We start from the raw sequence: 17,701 nt of genomic DNA, 5'->3' as shown, positions 1-17,701 counted from the left end.
ACTTTGTGCGTCAGGAGTGACTCCTTGAGATTTGCGGAACCACATTTTCCCTCCCTTCTGTCCTTTGGGGTAAGGTCTAGAAGGGGTGGCGAAACGGACTCCTACGGCAGAAAGAGTCTTGCCATCTTGTTCGCATCTAGTCAAAGTGTCTTTCACTTGAGGACCGAACAAGGTCGAGCCATCAAAGGGGGAGTTTGTGAAAGACGCCTTGAAGGGGTCTGCAAAATTACAAAGCCGCATCTAGGACTGACGCCTTAAAGCCACTCCTGTGCCTGCGGCCCTACTCGCTCCATCGGCCTCTTTGAAGGCGGGTGAAGTGGTATAAGTAGTTCAGCGATCTCATGGCAAAAGTCGCTGAAGAAAAAATCCGCTTACCGCACCTGTCCATTGTCCTAGAATCTTTATTAGGAGGATGGACAGGTACTGAAGGATCAGCTAATTCCTTCTTGGTGGTAGCAGTCACCACCATGGCATCAACTGGGACACCCTTTGTTAAATATTGTCTATCCTGTGGGGCAGTAATAAATTTTGAAGGTCTCCTAGGGATAGGTTCCACCGAATCAGGAGCCATCCACGCCTTCCGAGCCACTACCTCCATGAGAGGGTCGAAAGGCGGAGACACCCAGGAGGTGGAGGGTCGAGATCCGAACGCCTCCAGGTATACTGACTCGTCCTCAGAGGGATTAAGGGAGGGCCAGTTCCCCCTCTGTTTAAGGATTTCAAGGATGTCTGAAAATGAGACATCCTCAGAGGAGGACCTTGGGGATCCCTCCGACTCATCCAAGTCAGTATCTGATGTAGTAGACTCAGGGGAGTCTAAATGTTTCCTCTTACATGTCCTCTTACGCGGGGGTTCCCCTGACAGATCAGGAGAAGCCTCGGAAGAGGAAGATCTTCCAAATGGGGAAACCTGAGGCGTTGGATCTCTGGGTCCGGGAGCAAGAGAGTGGGAAGAGACGTCAGCAGGCACTGTAGTGGGAGGAGCTGATGGAACTGTCCGTTGACTAAGCCCAGGGGCTAGTACACTCTTCATCACCTCGAAGGCTCCCCCGTCAGAGAGACCAGAAAGTTCCCGCTCCGAAGAGATAGGAACCCCAGGCCTCACCGAGAGGGAAGGCTCCGAGGCAGATGTCGGGGCCGAGCTCACCAACGCCGAAGATCCGAGAGGGAGAACGGGGTCGGACAAGGGTCCGATGCCACTCGCCCCCTTGGAGCCGACGAGAGAGACTAGACACCCGGATCCCTCCAATGAGGGTCTCAAGGAGGAAATCGGAGCCGAAAGGGGTGGTATCGGCTCCGAAGTCACAACGGTACCGGTTCCGAGGAGCACCAGCTCCGAGCTCTGTAAGAGAGTCGAAGGAGGAATGTTCGGTGGATGTGATATAGCTACCGTCTGTTGAGATGGGCTATGGAGTATTTGGGCCAATGCCTGAGACTTTAATAGTCTACTCACCACTCTCTCAAGGTCGTGATCAGATAGCCTGGATGACCGAGAAGATCGGCTCCAATGGCTCCGCTCCGAGAGCAAGGGTGATCTCGGAGCCGAATGTATAGATTCCACTGAAGGGGATCGAGATCTCTTTTTTGAGATCAATGGAGCCATCGGAGCCGAAGATACGTCGGCTTCAGCCGGAGCCGACACTGAGTGTCTAGATTTGGTAGTATCGTCGCCGGATGGAGCCGATACTGAGACTCGTATGGAAAGATCGGCTCCGGCCGGAGCCGATCTCGAGCCTGGTGAGGAAGGACCTGAAGCCGACAGCTTGGAAGCCTGAGCCGAAGGCTTAACAGGTTTCGAGGGCTTCCCCGGCACCGACTTAGTCGGGGAGCTCTCGGGCTTTAATAAGCCCGTTAATATGAGCTTATTTTTTCCGTTCCTGCAGAACTCTTGGGCTGAAAGCATGACAGATAGCACAAGAGTCCTGCAGGTGCGAAGGTCCCAGGCAATAAACACAAGAAGTGTGACTGTCTGTCAGAGACATCTTCTGACAGCACGAGTCACACTTCTTGAAGCCTGAGACCTTAGTGTCCCTCAACATAACTGTGTCGATGAACACCAGTAACACAATAACACACAAAAACACTCAGTCCAACAAATTAAATTAAATTAACCATGGAAAACACACAGTCACACACAAACAATCCCTGACAGGAAAAAATTTAGGGGGGGAAGGCCTAAGGCCTGACTAGGGACAAGGGAATATTTACTCAAAAAGAAGGGAACACTGACGGGAATAGGACTAAAGTGAGTCGATAATTAACAAAAATACAAAATATATATATAAAGTTAAAGGGGGGTAGACGAAAAGTCTCTAAAAAGTTCACTTACCAAGAGCTGGTAAAAGAAGGCACCTCGTTAGCGAAGCGGCAAACGAGATCTGGGTAATCTCCGCCTTGCATCATGGGATATAGGGTAGCCTCGAGCTGGTAAAATTAGCTCTCGAGCTTAGCAAGTGCGGAACCCATCCAGCAAGAATGAAGGCGAGATTGACAACTTAACATATATTTTATGATAATTGTTTAATGAAATCTTGGAAAGTGAGAGGATGCCTGAGGAATGGAGAAAAAGTGCTTTGGTACTGATTTTTAAGAATAAGGGTGATGTGCAGAGCTGAAAGAGTAGTGGAAGCTAAGTTAAGAAGGGAGGTGATGATTAGTGATCAGCAGTATGGTTTCATGCCAGGAAAGAGCACTACAGATGCAATGTTTGCTTTGAGAGTGTTGATGGAGAAGTACAGAGAATGTCAGAAGGAGTTGCATTGTGTCTTTGTGGATTTAGAGAACGCATATGACAGGGTGCCTAGTGAGGAGTTGTGGTATTGTATGAGAAAGTTGGGAGTGTCAAAGAAGTATGTAAGAGTGGTACAGGATATGTACGAGGATAGTGTGACAGAGGTGAGGTCTGCAGTGGGAGTGAGGGATGCGTTTAAGGTGGAGGTGGGATTACATCAAGGTTCAACTCTTGAGCCCTATCTTATTTGTAATGGTGATGGACAGGTTGACAGACGACATGAGACAGGAGTCCCCGTGGACTATGATGTTTGCAGATGACATTGTGATCTGTAGTGAGAGTAGGGAACAGGTGGAAGAGACCCTGGAGAGGTGGAGATATGCTCTAGAGAGAAGAGGAATGAAGGTCAGCAGGACTATGACAGAATATGTGTGTGTGACTGAGAGGGAGGATAGAGGAATGGTGAGTGGCAGGGAGTAGAGGTGGCGAAGGTGGATGAGTTTAAATACTTGGGATCAACAGTTCAGAGTAATGGTGAGTGTGGAAGAGAGGTGAAGAAGAATGTACAGGCAGGATAGAGTGGGTGGAGAAGAGTGTCAGGAGTGATTTGTGACAGACGAGTACAGTAAGAGTGAAAAAGAAGGTCTACAAGAGGGTATTGAGACCAGCTATGTTACATGGGTTGGAGACAGTGGCATTGACAAAAAGGCAGGAGTCAGAGCTTGACGTGGCAGAGTTGAAGATGTTAAGATTTGCACTGGGTGTGACGAGGATGGACAGGATTAGGAATAAGTATATTAGAGGGTCAGCCCAGGTTAGAAGGTTCGGAGAGAAAGACAGAGAGGCAAGATTACGTTGGTATGGACATGTGCTGAGGAGGGATGCAGAGTATACTGGGAAAAAAAGCTAAGGATTAAGCTGCCAGGTAACCGGAAAAGAGGAAGGCCTAAGATAAGGTTTATGGATGTGGTGAGAGGACATGCAGGCGGTTGGTGTGACAGAGCAAGATGCAGAGGACAGGAAAACATGGAAACAGTTGATCTGTTGTGGCGACCCCTGACAGGACAGCTGAAAGAAGAAGTAGTAGTTAGAGATACTGTGCACTTAAAGATCACAGATCAAGCAAGAACTTGCTGAATGTTCTGTGCGGAAGAGCAGTAACTGCTTTCTGAAAATCTTAATGCCTACAGCACTCCTTAGCATAGCTGACAACAAGTTTGTTTTCTATACGGCCTGAAAAGAGAATGCCCTAACCCCTTCCTAAAGAGAATACTTTGGGAACTCGAGGTTTATTGCTGCAGTGGTTCTACACTGCAGGTGCTGGTGACAGGACCTAAAAGTGAGTGTGCTAGCCATAGACGGAGAGAAGTTTAGGTGAAGTAATTCGAAGATCTTCAATCCCACTGCCAGATTATCTTCTCTTTCTTTTGTAGCCAGTCAGTACCAGCTAGGTAACACAACGCCACAGTTGATAAAGAGGATTCATTTGCAAATCTTATTCACAAAGGTTTTGTTTTTAATATAGCACATATTTTTTATTTAAAGAGTACTAAAGAAAAGTTAACGTGTAGTCAGAAGTGCAAGCACTTCTAATGTAATTCAGATACTCATAAGTGTGAGCACATGAAGTAAGAAAATACAAAGGCGGCCCGAAAATACAACAGAACAATAAACATCACTGTTCTCCTTTAAAGTTTTTTATTGCATGAGAGTGAGTCCCTCTGCACCCCAGATGTGGAGGGCAAGCTCCCCCATATCCCTCAAACTTACATATATATAACTCCAAGACTGCAATACCTCAGAGAAAAAGGAGTATTCTCGAGAAACAGCAGTCTCAAACTTGCTATATGCAAGTCCACCTTTTGGGTCACACTCACAATTCCAAGACTCACATTGAGTCTCAGAATGTCAAATGGTTATCTTTTAATAAGATTTTTTTACCTCTTGCAGACTTCTCTTTTCAAGTTTGTAAGAGATGGATTGGTGCATAATGACTGAACTGCCGAACTGTTAGCAACTTACAACTGAATTAGTCACCTGAGAACAAGTTAATGAACAATTAAAGAGTAAAGCCTTTAGGCTAACAATGGAGCCTGGATAGCTCAGTCGGTAGAGCATCAGACTTTTAATCTGAGGGTCCAGGGTTCAAGTCCCTGTTCGGGCGATACTTTTTGAACCTGGTTAGACTTAAAATGGCCCCTTGGTTCGTTAGCTTAATACTCTACTTAGTCTGGATCATTTATTAAGATTAAGTGAGGAAGCATTTGCCACCAACATCATTAAAGATTGCTGCGAAGACAGAAATAATTCAGACAGTTTAATTTGTCATTGCTACTTCTCTTACATATCTGATCAGTTCTGAGCCAGTCACTGTGCTATGTTTTTTTTTTTTTTTTTTTTTTGCATAGATACCATATAGGAGGCAACTACAGATGTACAGCTTTCTCAAGTACTTTGACAGAATCTCTTCAGTTGTCTGTTCTGTGGAGAGGCAAACAGGTTTACCTGAGGAAGGGAAAAGGGAGACAGGTATGTAGTAGGAAAAAAGCTTTAGGTGTTTAATTTCAATTAGCACTTGCTTCCAGGCTTGAGGTATAATCATGGCATTATGCCCTACTGAGAAAGTTGGTAAGAGGTTTTACACTGTGTTGGTAGTATGTTTTAAAAACAATGAATACAGACCAAGACCATGAAACTTGTTCAGATTCACACTGAACTCTTGTTTAGAATAGAGTACAACTTTTTAAATATAAATTATCTATCTGGGGATCTAGAAAAAGACGGGTCCATACCAGGTGGCCAAATAGCATTCGGGGATCAAAGACCTCCTTAATAACTGCTTTGGATGACTACTTGTGATCACATCAGTTGCTAACTTTAACCAAAAATGAGGTGGGGGTTCTGCTGCGGCAAGCAAAGTACAGTTGTGTAAGTAAACTTACCCTATCAGTAGATGTTCTAGTATCACTGTTGCAATAGCCTAAGATATTTGGGTAAATTACCAGAGCTAACAAAGTAAGAAGGGAGGAAGAAAAGTAAATTAAGAATCAAGAACCCCTGGAGAATGGTCCTAGCAAAGCCTGTTCTGAACCTTGAAAAGGAATCAAGTTTATACTGCTTTGTAAAGGTATGTACAGAAGAACAAGTTTCTGCTTCTAGAATATATCTAGTGTCTATCCATTTCCAGAAAGCCACCAAAGAAGCCAAAGCCCTAGTGGATTTGTGTGGCGAGTATAACAAAAACAATAGCATTAGACAGCCATCTGGAAATAGTCTGCTTTGACACTGACTGCCCTTTCCTCTTACCGTAAAAGGAGACAAACAGCTGGTCAGCTTTCCTGTAGGCTTGAGTTTTGTCTTTGTAGTATTTGAACTACCTGTGGGCATCCAAAGTAAGAAGAATTGTTTCTCCCTTGTTCAAGAATGGTGGCCCGGAGTTGGGGTGGATATACCAATCAATAGTAAGGGTGTGGGGCAAACTAGCTATGAGCTTTAGGAATTTACTTATCAGAATTTGGTAGTATTTAGTTTTGGTGTTAACATATCTGGGTATAACAGGGTGGATGTTAGCATGGGTAAACATATGGGTGTCGATGGACATAAATGAGTGGGCAGAAAGGTTTGAGAGGATTGGGGTCGTAGTAAGGATTTGGGATGGCTGAATCCTAAATGGGATTGGTTTTCATAGAAGGTAAGAGAATAAAGGGTGATTACTAAAGGTAGGGTGTAGAGTAGAGGTGGTATTTTAGAAGAATTAGTAAGTATTAGAGACATAATGGGGGGAATATACTCCTGGTAGTTAGGCAACCTGGGTGTAATAGCAGGTAAGGAGATAGTGGAAGGGGTGGGTTATAAATGAATTCTTGTTAATGGTTGGCAAAGGAGGGGGAGGGGGAGGGGTTGTACACACAGACAGAAACACACACACATACGCACACACACACAGACCATGTAAATGAAACGTGAGGAACCATGGTGTGCGGTTGAGAGGGAGCAAAGTGGACCACCAATCACAGCAGGCAGTCCCCAGTGTACACATGCACCAGAAGGAAGATATTTCACTAAAGGAAAAATAAAACAGTATGTAAAAATAGCTTTATGGCCAACAGCTAGAAAGTGCAGTAGTAATGAGTGTGCCTCAAAAAGTTTTTCCCAGCTATGCAGGAGAACTGTATGGAGGTGAGAAAAAGCACACAGGTGCTAGTAATAGGAAACAGAAGTGTTTCACTTTTGCATTATCCAGATCTTGTTGTTAACCTACTGGTAAGAAGAGAGACAGAGAAAGAAAATAAGGCCAAAAACTGCAGAACATGCTCAGACTGATAAAGATAGTGCCAATGTTTCGTCAGTGCTCTTCAGCATAAGTTCATAGGTTTATACTACGCTATCTGCCCCAAGGCATTTATAAGCCTAGCCCAAAGTTTTGTGGCTTACGCCACCCCTTATATGAAAAAATACTATGCCCATTAGTTTGTTGTGCCTCTGTCCAGCAGTGACACAGAGATGATTCCCGGGGTAAACCTACGATCTCCCATCCACAGGTCAAGATTTCTCTTGAACAGAGCCAACGAGGTGCTCTGCCTCACATGGACCGGGACTCTATTCCACAGCATAGGGAGTCTCTGAGTGATAAATCTATCCCTCCAGAACGTCCTATTTATATCCGTGCTAAGGTTTAAGTCGCTTGCTCTAGTGGTTTTGGTGGATTCGGATTTTTTGAGGTGGAGCAGCATGTCCATTAATTCCGGGTTGGACATGGCCTTGTATGTCAGGCACATGTCACCTCTGAGCAGACGGTATGCGACTGAATAGAGCTGGAGTTTTTTCAATCTGGCAGCATATGACAGATTTTGGAGTCCCTTTATCCTTTTGGTGAGGAACTTTTGGGGTCTCTCCAATTGCTGCAGATGTCGGGTGAGATGCATCCCGAATGGGGCATTGTACTCGATCATTGGTCTGATAAGTGAAGAGTACAGGGGAACAATGACCTCACTAGATCTGGATGTGAATCCCTTCATGATCAGGTGGGCAATGTAGAAGGTCTTTCTAACCATTTTAGCAACGTGAGTGTCAAAAGAAAGGCCACTGTCAACCTGGGTCCCCAGGTCCCTGATAACCTCTTCTGTGCTTAGAGGATTGCCGCCTATATGGTAGCTTGGGGTTACCTTGTTTTTCCCGAAGGGTATGACTATACATTTTTTGGCGTTTAAATTCAGGCCATGGCTCTGGCACATAATAGTACCAGCTGAGAAGGGAGTACTGAAGTTATACAGTCAGTTTACACAACAGCAGCAGATTCCTCCGTAACAGGACAGCATATCTAATAAGAACAAATATAGACAGTACTTCAAAAGTAATTATATGAATGTCACACTACCTAAAATAAGTAGACCAGAAAGCATTGTACCAACATGCTAGGGGTGGGGGGTAGGATCACAGACTGAATAATCTGGTAGATAGCAGTATGTATTTCTTGCTGCTAATTTGAGTCTTGTTTTTTTTAATTTTATTTTTTTTCCCTTGTAAGGAAGCAAAACAAGCTACAAGATATGTCTTAATGAGAAAAAGCAGCAGTATAAAAGGATCAGAGAAGATGTATATAATAAGGAAAAAAATATCAAAGTTCCTGTCATAATCTTGTACTTATTTACCTACTGTCAATTATATGAAAAATGTGTGTGTATAAATACAGTTTCAAATAAAACTGCTATCACATAACTGCACGATTTTGTTACAGAAAAGGTTCTCTGAACCAACAAACCCACTTAAGAAATGAAGTGAATAAATAAGGTATATGCTAGAAGTCAGCAATGCACAAGAGATCTCAGAAAGATATGTTTATACAGCAGTACAGAGAGGAAAAAGATGGAGAATGATAGGCAGATTAAAGAGGAAAGCGTAGAAAGGATAAAGAAGGAGAGTCAAAAATAAACTAGTAGTAAGCAGTACATAGCAGCATCAACAAGCATAACATATATTTTATGATAATTGTTTAATGAAATCTTGGAAAGTGAGAGGATGCCTGAGGAATGGAGAAAAAGTGTTTTGGTACTGATTTTTAAGAATAAGGGTGATGTGCAAAGCTGAAAGAGTAGTGGAAGCTAAGTTAAGAAGGGAGGTGATGATTAGTGATCAGCAGTATGGTTTCATGCCAGAAAAGAGCACTACAGATGCAATGTTTGCTTTGAGAGTGTTGATGGAGAAGTACAGAGAATGTCAGAAGGAGTTGCATTGTGTCTTTGTGGATTTAGAGAAAGCATATGACAGGGTGCCTAGTGAGGAGTTGTGGTATTGTATGAGGAAGTTGGGAGTGTCAAAGAAGTATGTAAGAGTGGTACAGGATATGTACGAGGATAGTATGACAGAGGTGAGGTCTGCAGTGGGAGTGACGGATGCATTTAAGGTGGAGGTGGGATTACATCAAGGTTCAACTCTGAGCCCTATCTTATTTGTAATGGTGATGGACAGGTTGACAGACGACATGAGATAGGAGTCCCTGTGGACTATGATGTTTGCAGATGACATTGTGATCTGTAGTGAGAGTAGGGAACAGGTGGAAGAGACCCTGGAGAGGTGGAGATATGCTCTAGAGAGAAGAGGAATGAAGGTCAGCAGGACTAAGACAGAATATGTGTGTGTGACTGAGAGGGAGGATAGAGGAATGGTGAGTGGTAGGGAGTAGAGGTGGCGAAGGTGGATGAGTTTAAATACTTGGGATCAACAGTTCAGAGTAATGGTGAGTGTGGAAGAGAGGTGAAGAAGAGGGTACAGGCAGGATAGAGTGGGTGGAGAAGAGTGTCAGGAGTGATTTGTGACAGACGAGTACAGTAAGAGTGAAAAAGAAGGCCTACAAGAGGGTATTGAGACCAGCTATGTTACATGGGTTGGAGACAGTGGCATTGACAAAAAGGCAGGAGTCAGAGCTTGACGTGGCAGAGTTGAAGATGTTAAGATTTGCACTGGGTGTGACGAGGATGGACAGGATTAGGAATAAGTATATTAGAGGGTCAGCCCAGGTTAGAAGGTTCGGAGAGAAAGACAGAGAGGCAAGATTACGTTGGTTTGGACATGTGCTGAGGAGGGATGCAGAGTATACCGGGAAAAAAATGCTAAGGATTAAGCTGCCAGGTAACCGGAAAAGAGGAAGGCCTAAGATAAGGTTTATGGATGTGGTGAGAGGACATGCAGGCGGTTGGTGTGACAGAGCAAGATGCAGAGGACAGGAAAACATGGAAACAGTTGATCTGTTGTGGCGACCCCTGACAGGACAGCTGAAAGAAGAAGAAGAAGTTAGAGATACTGTGCACTTAAAGATCACAGATCAAGCAAGAACTTGCTGAATGTTCTGTGCGGAAGAGCAGTAACTGCTTTCTGAAAATCTTAATGCCTACAGCACTCCTTAGCATAGCTGACAACAAGTCTGTTTTCTATGGGGCCTGAAAAGAGAATGCCCTAACCCCTTCCCAAAGAGAATACTTTGGGAACTCGAGGTTTATTGCTGCAGTGGTTCTACACTGCAGGTTATGGCTACAGGACCTAAAAGTGAGTGTGCTAGCCATAGACGGAGAGAAGTTTAGGTGAAGTAATTCGAAGATCTTCAATTCTACTGCCAGATTATCTTCTCTTTCTTTTGTAGCCAGTCAGTACCAGCTAAGGTAACACAACGCCACAGTTGATAAAGAGGATTCATTCGCAAATCTTATTCACAAAGGTTTTGTTTTTAATATAGCACATATTTTTTATTTAAAGAGTACTAAAGAAAAGTTAACGTGTAGTCAGAAGTGCAAGCACTTCTAATGTAATTCAGATACTCATAAGTGTGAGCACATGAAGTAAGAAAATACAAAGGCGGCCCGAAAATACAACAGAACAATAAACATCACTGTTCTCCTTTAAAGTTTTTTATTGCATGAGAGTGAGTCCCTCTGCACCCCAGATGTGGAGGGCAAGCTCCCCCATATCCCTCAAACTTACATATATATAACTCCAAGACTGCAATACCTCAGAGAAAAAGGAGTATTCTCGAGAAACAGCAGTCTCAAACTTGCTATATGCAAGTCCACCTTTTGGGTCACACTCACAATTCCAAGACTCACATTGAGTCTCAGAATGTCAAATGGTTATCTTTTAATAAGATTTTTTTACCTCTTGCAGACTCTCTTTTCAAGTTTGTAAGAGATGGATTGGTGCATAATGACTGAACTGCCGAACTGTTAGCAACTTACAACTGAATTAGTCACCTGAGAACAAGTTAATGAACAATTAAAGAAGTAAAGCCTTTAGGCTAACAATCGAGCCCGGATAGCTCAGTCGGTAGAGCATCAGACTTTTAATCTGAGGGTCCAGGGTTCAAGTCCCTGTTCGGGCGATACTTTTTGAACCTGGTTAGACTTAAAATGGCCCCTTGGTTCGTTAGCTTAATACTCTACTTAGTCTGGATCATTTATTAAGATTAAGTGAGGAAGCATTTGCCACCAACATCATTAAAGATTGCTGCGAAGACAGAAATAATTCAGACAGTTTAATTTGTCATTGCTACTTCTCTTACATATCTGATCAGTTCTGAGCCAGTCACTGTGCTATGTTTTTTTTTTTTTTGCATAGCTACCATATATGAGGCAACTACAGAGGTACAGCTTTCTCAAGTACTTTGACAGAATCTCTTCAGTTGTCTGTTCTGTGGAGAGGCAAACAGGTTTACCTGAGGAAGGGAAAAAGGGAGACAGGTATGTAGTAGGAAAAAAGCTTTAGGTGTTTAATTTCAATTAGCACTTGCTTCCAGGCTTGAGGTATAATCATGGCATTATGCCCTACTGAGAAAGTTGGTAAGAGGTTTTACACTGTGTTGGTAGTATGTTTTAAAAACAATGAATATAGACCAAGACCATGAAACTTGTTCAGATTCACACTGAACTCTTGTTTAGAATAGAGTACAACTTTTTAAATATAAATGATCTATCTGGGGATCTAGAAAAAGACGGGTCCATACCAGGTGGCCAAATAGTATTCGGGGATCAAAGACCTCCTTAATAACTGCTTTGGATGACTACTTGTGATCACATCATTTGCTAACTTTAACCAAAAATGAGGTGGGGGTTCTGCTGCGGCAAGCAAAGTACAGTTGTGTAAGTAAACTTACCCTATCAGTAGATGTTCTAGTATCACTGTTGCAATAGCCTAAGATATTTGGGTAAATTACCAGAGCTAACAAAGTAAGAAGGGAGGAAGAAAAGTAAATTAAGACTCAAGAACCCCTGGAGAATGGTCCTAGCAAAGCCTGTTCTGAACCTTGAAAAGGAATCAAGTTTATACTGCTTTGTAAAGGTATGTACAGAAGAACAAGTTTCTGCTTCTAGAATATATCTAGTGTCTATCCATTTCCAGAAAGCCACCAAAGAAGCCAAAGCCCTAGTGGATTTGTGTGGCGAGTACAACAAAAAACAATAGCATTAGACAGCCATCTGGACATAGTCTGCTTTGACACTGACTGCCCTTTCCTCTTACCGTAAAAGGAGACAAACAGCTGGTCAGCTTTCCTGTAGGTTTGAGTTTTGTCTTTGTAGTATTTGAACTACCTGTAGGCATCCAAAGTAAGAAGAATTGTTTCTCCCTTGTTCAAGAATGGTGGCCCGGAGTTGGGGTGGATATACCAATCAATAGTAAGGGTGTGGGGCAAACTAGCTATGAGCTTTAGGAATTTACTTATCAGAATTTGGTAGTATTTAGTTTTGGTGTTAACATATCTGGGTATAACAGGGTGGATGTTAGCATGGGTAAACATATGGGTGTCGATGGACATAAATGAGTGGGCAAGAAAGGTTTGAGAGGATTGGGGTGGTAGTAAGGCATTTGGGATGGCTGAATACTAAATGGGATTGTTTTTCATAGAAGGTAAGAGAATAAAGGGTGATTACTAAAGGTAGGGTGTAGAGTAGAGGTGGTATTTTAGAAGAATTAGTAAGTATTAGAGACATAATGGGGGAATATACTCCTGGTAGTTAGGCAACCTGGGTGTAAATAGTAGGTAAGGAGATAGTGGAAGGGGTGGGTTATAAATTAATTCTTGTTAATGGTTGGCAAAGGAGGGGTTGTACACACAGACACACACACACACATACGCACACACAGAGACCATGTAAATACACATTCCTCCAGAAGCCAAGGACGGGGGTTGGTGGAGGGGAGTTGAGGAAGAATGAAGATCGACAACAAAGATGCAACATTATAGTAAGTACATAACTTCTTTATCTGAAGCTATCAATCTTCATTCTATCCTTAGCAAGTGGGACAGTGTCCCTAGCTACCTGTATCCAGGGTGGACTCATGGAAGACTATTCCTAAGCACCATAGAACCAAATGACACACCACCTCTGGAGACCAGATCCAACTTGTAATGAGTGATAAAGGTATGAGTAGCCCAAGTTGCTGTTGCACAAATACTGTCTATAGACATTCTTCATTGAAAAAAATCATGGAAGTAGACACTGATCTAGTGGAGTGTGCTTTCAAGAGATGTGCAACAGGAATGCCCAATACAGCATAGTAGACAAAGGAGATGCAACTTGTCAGCCACTATGACAGGGTAACTTTGGAAACTAGTTTTCCCCAATATTGGTTCAGAGAAGGAAATAAACAGTTGGTCTGCTTTTTTGATTTTTCTGTTCTATGCAGATAGAATCAACTGTCTATGAACGTCCAGTAATTGTAAGATACATTCTCCTTTGTTGGTAAACTTGGGGAAAAAACAGTGGTAAAATGATAGTTCTATTGATTTTGGATTCTGACTCCACCTTTGGAAGAAAGGACGGGTTATAGTACGTAATGCCACTCTATCTTTGTGGAAAACCAAGTAAGCAGGTTTAGAAGACAGTGCTTAGTTCTCAAAATATGCTTGGTTCTCAGAAATTCTTTTTGCAAAAGTAATGGCAACCAAGAAAATTTTTTCCATGTAAGATATTTAAGGTTGCATGTAGCTGCTGGTTCAAAGGGAGGTTGTGTGAAAGAATGAAACATCAAATGTAACTCCTTTGGAGGTGTAGGGTCTTTAAAAGGAGGTTTTAAAAAAGTGTCCCTTTTAAGAGGGCCTTGCTCAATTTGTGAGAAGTTATGTATATGCCATTAAATCCTGTATGGTAATTTGAAATTGCTGCTAACTGTACTTTAAAGGTTGAAGTACTAGCACCGTTTTGAAACAGCTGAGCAAGGAAATCTAAAATGTGATTGGTGGGAGCTGAAAAAGGGTTAAGATTATGTTGTTGAGCCCAAAGGGCAAACGTCTTCCATTTACTGTAATATGTTTTCCTTGTTGATTATTTATGGGCAGATAAAATTATATGTTGGACAGGTGATGACAGCATAGATTGTCTGGCAACTAAGGGAACTGGAGAAGCCAAGCAGTCAGCTTGAGGTTTGGTATATCCGGGTGTGACATGTCCGTCGGGTGAGACAGGAGATCAGGAGTCAGATCTAGGTTCCATAGGGGTTGAACCAGGTGAGGCTATAGGGACGGAAACCAAATCTGTTGAAGCCAACAGGAGGCAGTGAGGATTACTGTGCTCTTTGACCTGGCAGCTTTCTGCAGAAATGTGGCAATCAATTGGGTTGGTGGGAAGGCATAAAGAAGACCAGGGGGCCAATTGTCAAGTACAGCATCCCTTGGTGACTCCCCCTGTGGGGGAATCAGGGCAAAGTAGTTGCTGAAATCGTTGTTTAGGGGAGAGGAAAAAAGAATGCAACACTGCTGGCCCCACTGACGAAAAATGTTGTCCACCACTTTCTTGTTGAGGGACCACTCGTGTGGAAGAGGAATGCATCTGCTCAGTTTGTCCGCAATTATGCTGGATCTCCCTGGAAAGTGCGTTGCTAAAAGAAAGCAATCAGAAGAGATCACCCACTGTCAGACCCGAAGATCTTCTCGACACAATGGATAAGATTTGGCTTTCCCTTGCTTGTTGATGTACCAGATGACTGACATGTTGTCTGTTTAAATTACAGCTTTCCCGGAGAGAAGAATATCTTGAAATGCTCGCAACACCAACAGCACTGTTCTCATCTCCAGAACATTTATATGCAAACTGGCTTCTTTGGAGGACCAATATAATGCCCCCCCACCCTATCTGGGAAACATCTGTGGTCGTTATGGCCTTGGAATGCTGGGGGATGAAGGGACAAATGTAGGATCAGTGGGGGAAGGCTCCATTAGCACTGCCGAGGCAGAGAACACTCTTTTTGCAGCCTCAAAGGCAGAGCTTGAAGGAGCCAGAGAGGAGCTCTGATCCAAGAAAGCAGATTTCCGAATCATCGCCTCTCTCTGCTCCATTGGCAAAGCTCCAGAGGGGGAAGCCGGAGCCGAACTGTCCAGAGCAGAGGCCCCAAGGGACAGAGACGGTTCCGAAAACTTTGGAGTCGAATGTTGAACCCCAGACCCGGTAGGCAGGCTTCTACTCCGAGAGCTCTCTGGATCCAAAAGGATTGCTGGTCTCAGAGACAATGTCGGATCCGAGGATATGGAGATCTTCAGATCTGAGGCTGACTGCTCCAGACAACTGGGATCCTGTGACTCTAACGCAATGGATGGTGTTAGAGGAGGAACTTGCTGGGGGGGGGGTCAGGTAATCTGACCCAGAGGGGTAGGTGCCGAGGGAAGGCTAATCAGCCCGTGTGCCGACAGGATGTTCCTCACCACCCTCTCCACATCTTCTTCTGTGAGACTTATGGAAGAACGAGTAGAGTAAATGGAAGGGGATACTGGTCTCTGCAAAAAAAGGTGATGGGAGTCTGATGAGAAACTGGACCCACTGACAGAGAATATCTGGTCCGAGGAAAATATAGAGACTCCGAGGGTTCTGTCTGATCCGGTGTGTTTGAATCAGATAATTTAGTGTTCTGATCCGACCTAACCAGTACCGGATCCATAATGCCTGATTTTGACTTGGTAGGATCTGAAGGAACAGTCAGATCCCTGAACTCTCATTTTTTTCCAATCCCAGGGTTGAGACTAAATGTTTAGCACTTCTCTTATGAGAAGAGTCCAAGGAAGATTTGGATTAAGTAGAAGGCTTCGACTTTGGAGACTAGGCTAGGGCTTCTCCAAAAGAGGAAGGAATGAGACCTTTCAATATTAATTTAGTTTTCTGCTCCATTAGTGCTTGCGGATTAAATCCATGGCAGATCAAGCAGTCCTCCTGTAAATGTAAAGGACCCAAGCAGTGCACAAAAAGGGTGTGAGCATCCAAGAGAAGGAACTTTTGCCCACATTTGGAGCACTTTTTAAAATCCGCAGGTTTGTCAGACATCATGCAGTATCTGAAGGAAAATCAGAGAGATATTCTAGTGGAAAGGCAATCAAAAAAAAAAAGAAAGTTAACTTTTTTTTGACAGGATAGCTGAAGAAACAGAGGGATACCAACAATAGTATACTTATGCCTCTCTAAAGGCAATAGTTAAGAGAAGGAGGAAAGGGAATACCAACAATGGTAAGTAAGACTTTACGACAAAGTCGTAAGAGCACGGGAGTCAACCAGAAAAAGGAAGAACAAAAAGGAACAGCAAAAGAGATATTAACCACAAAGAATTTAAACTATTTAAAGGAAAAGCTCAGAAAAAAATTCAGAAAATTTTACTTCTCTTGTACAGCTCGAGACATTGGTAGACAATGTCCAATAGCTAGAAGTGGCAAACGAGATCTGAGGTAATTTGGTAGGTGCATTGTGGGTTAGGGAGAAGCTCATCAGATTTGGTGGTTGTGAGCTTTAGCATTGGCCAAGTCAGATCTGACGGATTGGATCTGAACCCACTTGTTGAAGATGGAATGAAAACTGACATCATCAGATCAAGTGGTTCTGAGGTAATACACTACTGACAGTATTCCACAAGCACAGTATCATCCCTCAAACACACAAAACTTACAAATCCAAGTAGAAATGTAATCAAAAGAAAAATTTTTCTTCACAAAAAGTTCACACAAACATGCACACAAAACTTCCTTAAAAAATGAAACCATTCCAAAAATATCAACCTTCTAGCTAAAAATTATCATTTTGACTGAAACAAAAAAGATGTTATGTACTCACCATAACGTTCCATCTGAGTAGGTAACTTCATTTGTCAGCAACCTGTTGGTATCGGATCCGACCATGGATCCGAGCCGGCAGCTTTCCAAGCTACAGATCCGAGATCCCAGCTCCTCCCCTTACCCATAATGCCCTGCTACCTCCCTCCAGTCCTCAGATCGAGTTTGCCATATTACCTACCAACAACAGTCAACATACTCGAAAGAGAAACGCTAACCTGATGCGTGACAGAAGGAAAACATTCTGTCATGAATATGACTACGAAACAGGCTAGGGGGAAGGAGGGGGGGGTTGGTTGCTGACAAATTAAGTTACCTACTCAGATGGAACGTTATGCTGAGAACATAACTTCTTTATCTGAAGTAGTTAATTTCATTCGATCAGCAACCTGTGGGACAGAGTCCCCAGCTACCAAAAACCTGGGAGGTCCTCAAGGAAGGATATTCCGGAGCACTGCGGAGCCAAAGGCTGCCCTACCACTGGATATCAGATCCAACTTGTAATGAGAAATGAAGGTATGAGAAGAGGCCCAAGTAGCCGCTAAGCAGATGTCATCTAAGGGAACCCTAGACTAAAACGCTACAGAGGTAGCCATAGAACAGGTAGAATGAGCATGAACCCTCAAGGGTTCTGGTCGACCAGAAGCTGTATACGCGTGTAAGATGCAGTGGGATATCCATCTAGCTAAGGTAACTTTCGTAATAGGCTTGCCTAAGGACGGCTCAGTGAAAGACACGAAAAGCTGCTCTGATTTGTGAGAAGCAGCTGTCCTGCGCAAGTAAAATCACAATTGTCTATGCATATCCAACAAGTGCAGTCTGTATTCCCCTTTGTTCTGAAAGTTGGGGAAGAAAACAAGCAAATTGATGGTTTGATTGATATTGGTCTCGGAGGCTAC

The 17,701-nt window shown here is 43.3% G+C and overlaps 2 non-coding genes across 2 annotated transcripts; both read left to right on the top strand.

Annotated features, from left to right (window-relative positions):
- The first annotated feature begins 4,822 nt into the window (after positions 1 to 4,822).
- Positions 4,823 to 4,895, top strand: TRNAK-UUU. The gene has a single exon. It is a non-coding gene; the product is annotated as a tRNA-Lys (tRNA).
- A 6,131-nt stretch (positions 4,896 to 11,026) lies between these two features.
- On the top strand, positions 11,027 to 11,099 carry TRNAK-UUU. Its single transcript has one exon. It is a non-coding gene; the product is annotated as a tRNA-Lys (tRNA).
- Positions 11,100 to 17,701: the final 6,602 nt, after the last annotated feature.

The sequence above is a fragment of the Protopterus annectens genome, chromosome 9.part0 (assembly GCF_019279795.1).
Source record: "Protopterus annectens isolate FY-2018-M chromosome 9.part0, PAN1.0, whole genome shotgun sequence".
In the NCBI taxonomy this organism is placed as follows: domain Eukaryota; kingdom Metazoa; phylum Chordata; order Ceratodontiformes; family Protopteridae; genus Protopterus; species Protopterus annectens.
The sequence above is the reverse complement of the archived record's forward strand: the minus strand, read 5'-3'. Positions and strand labels throughout refer to the sequence as shown.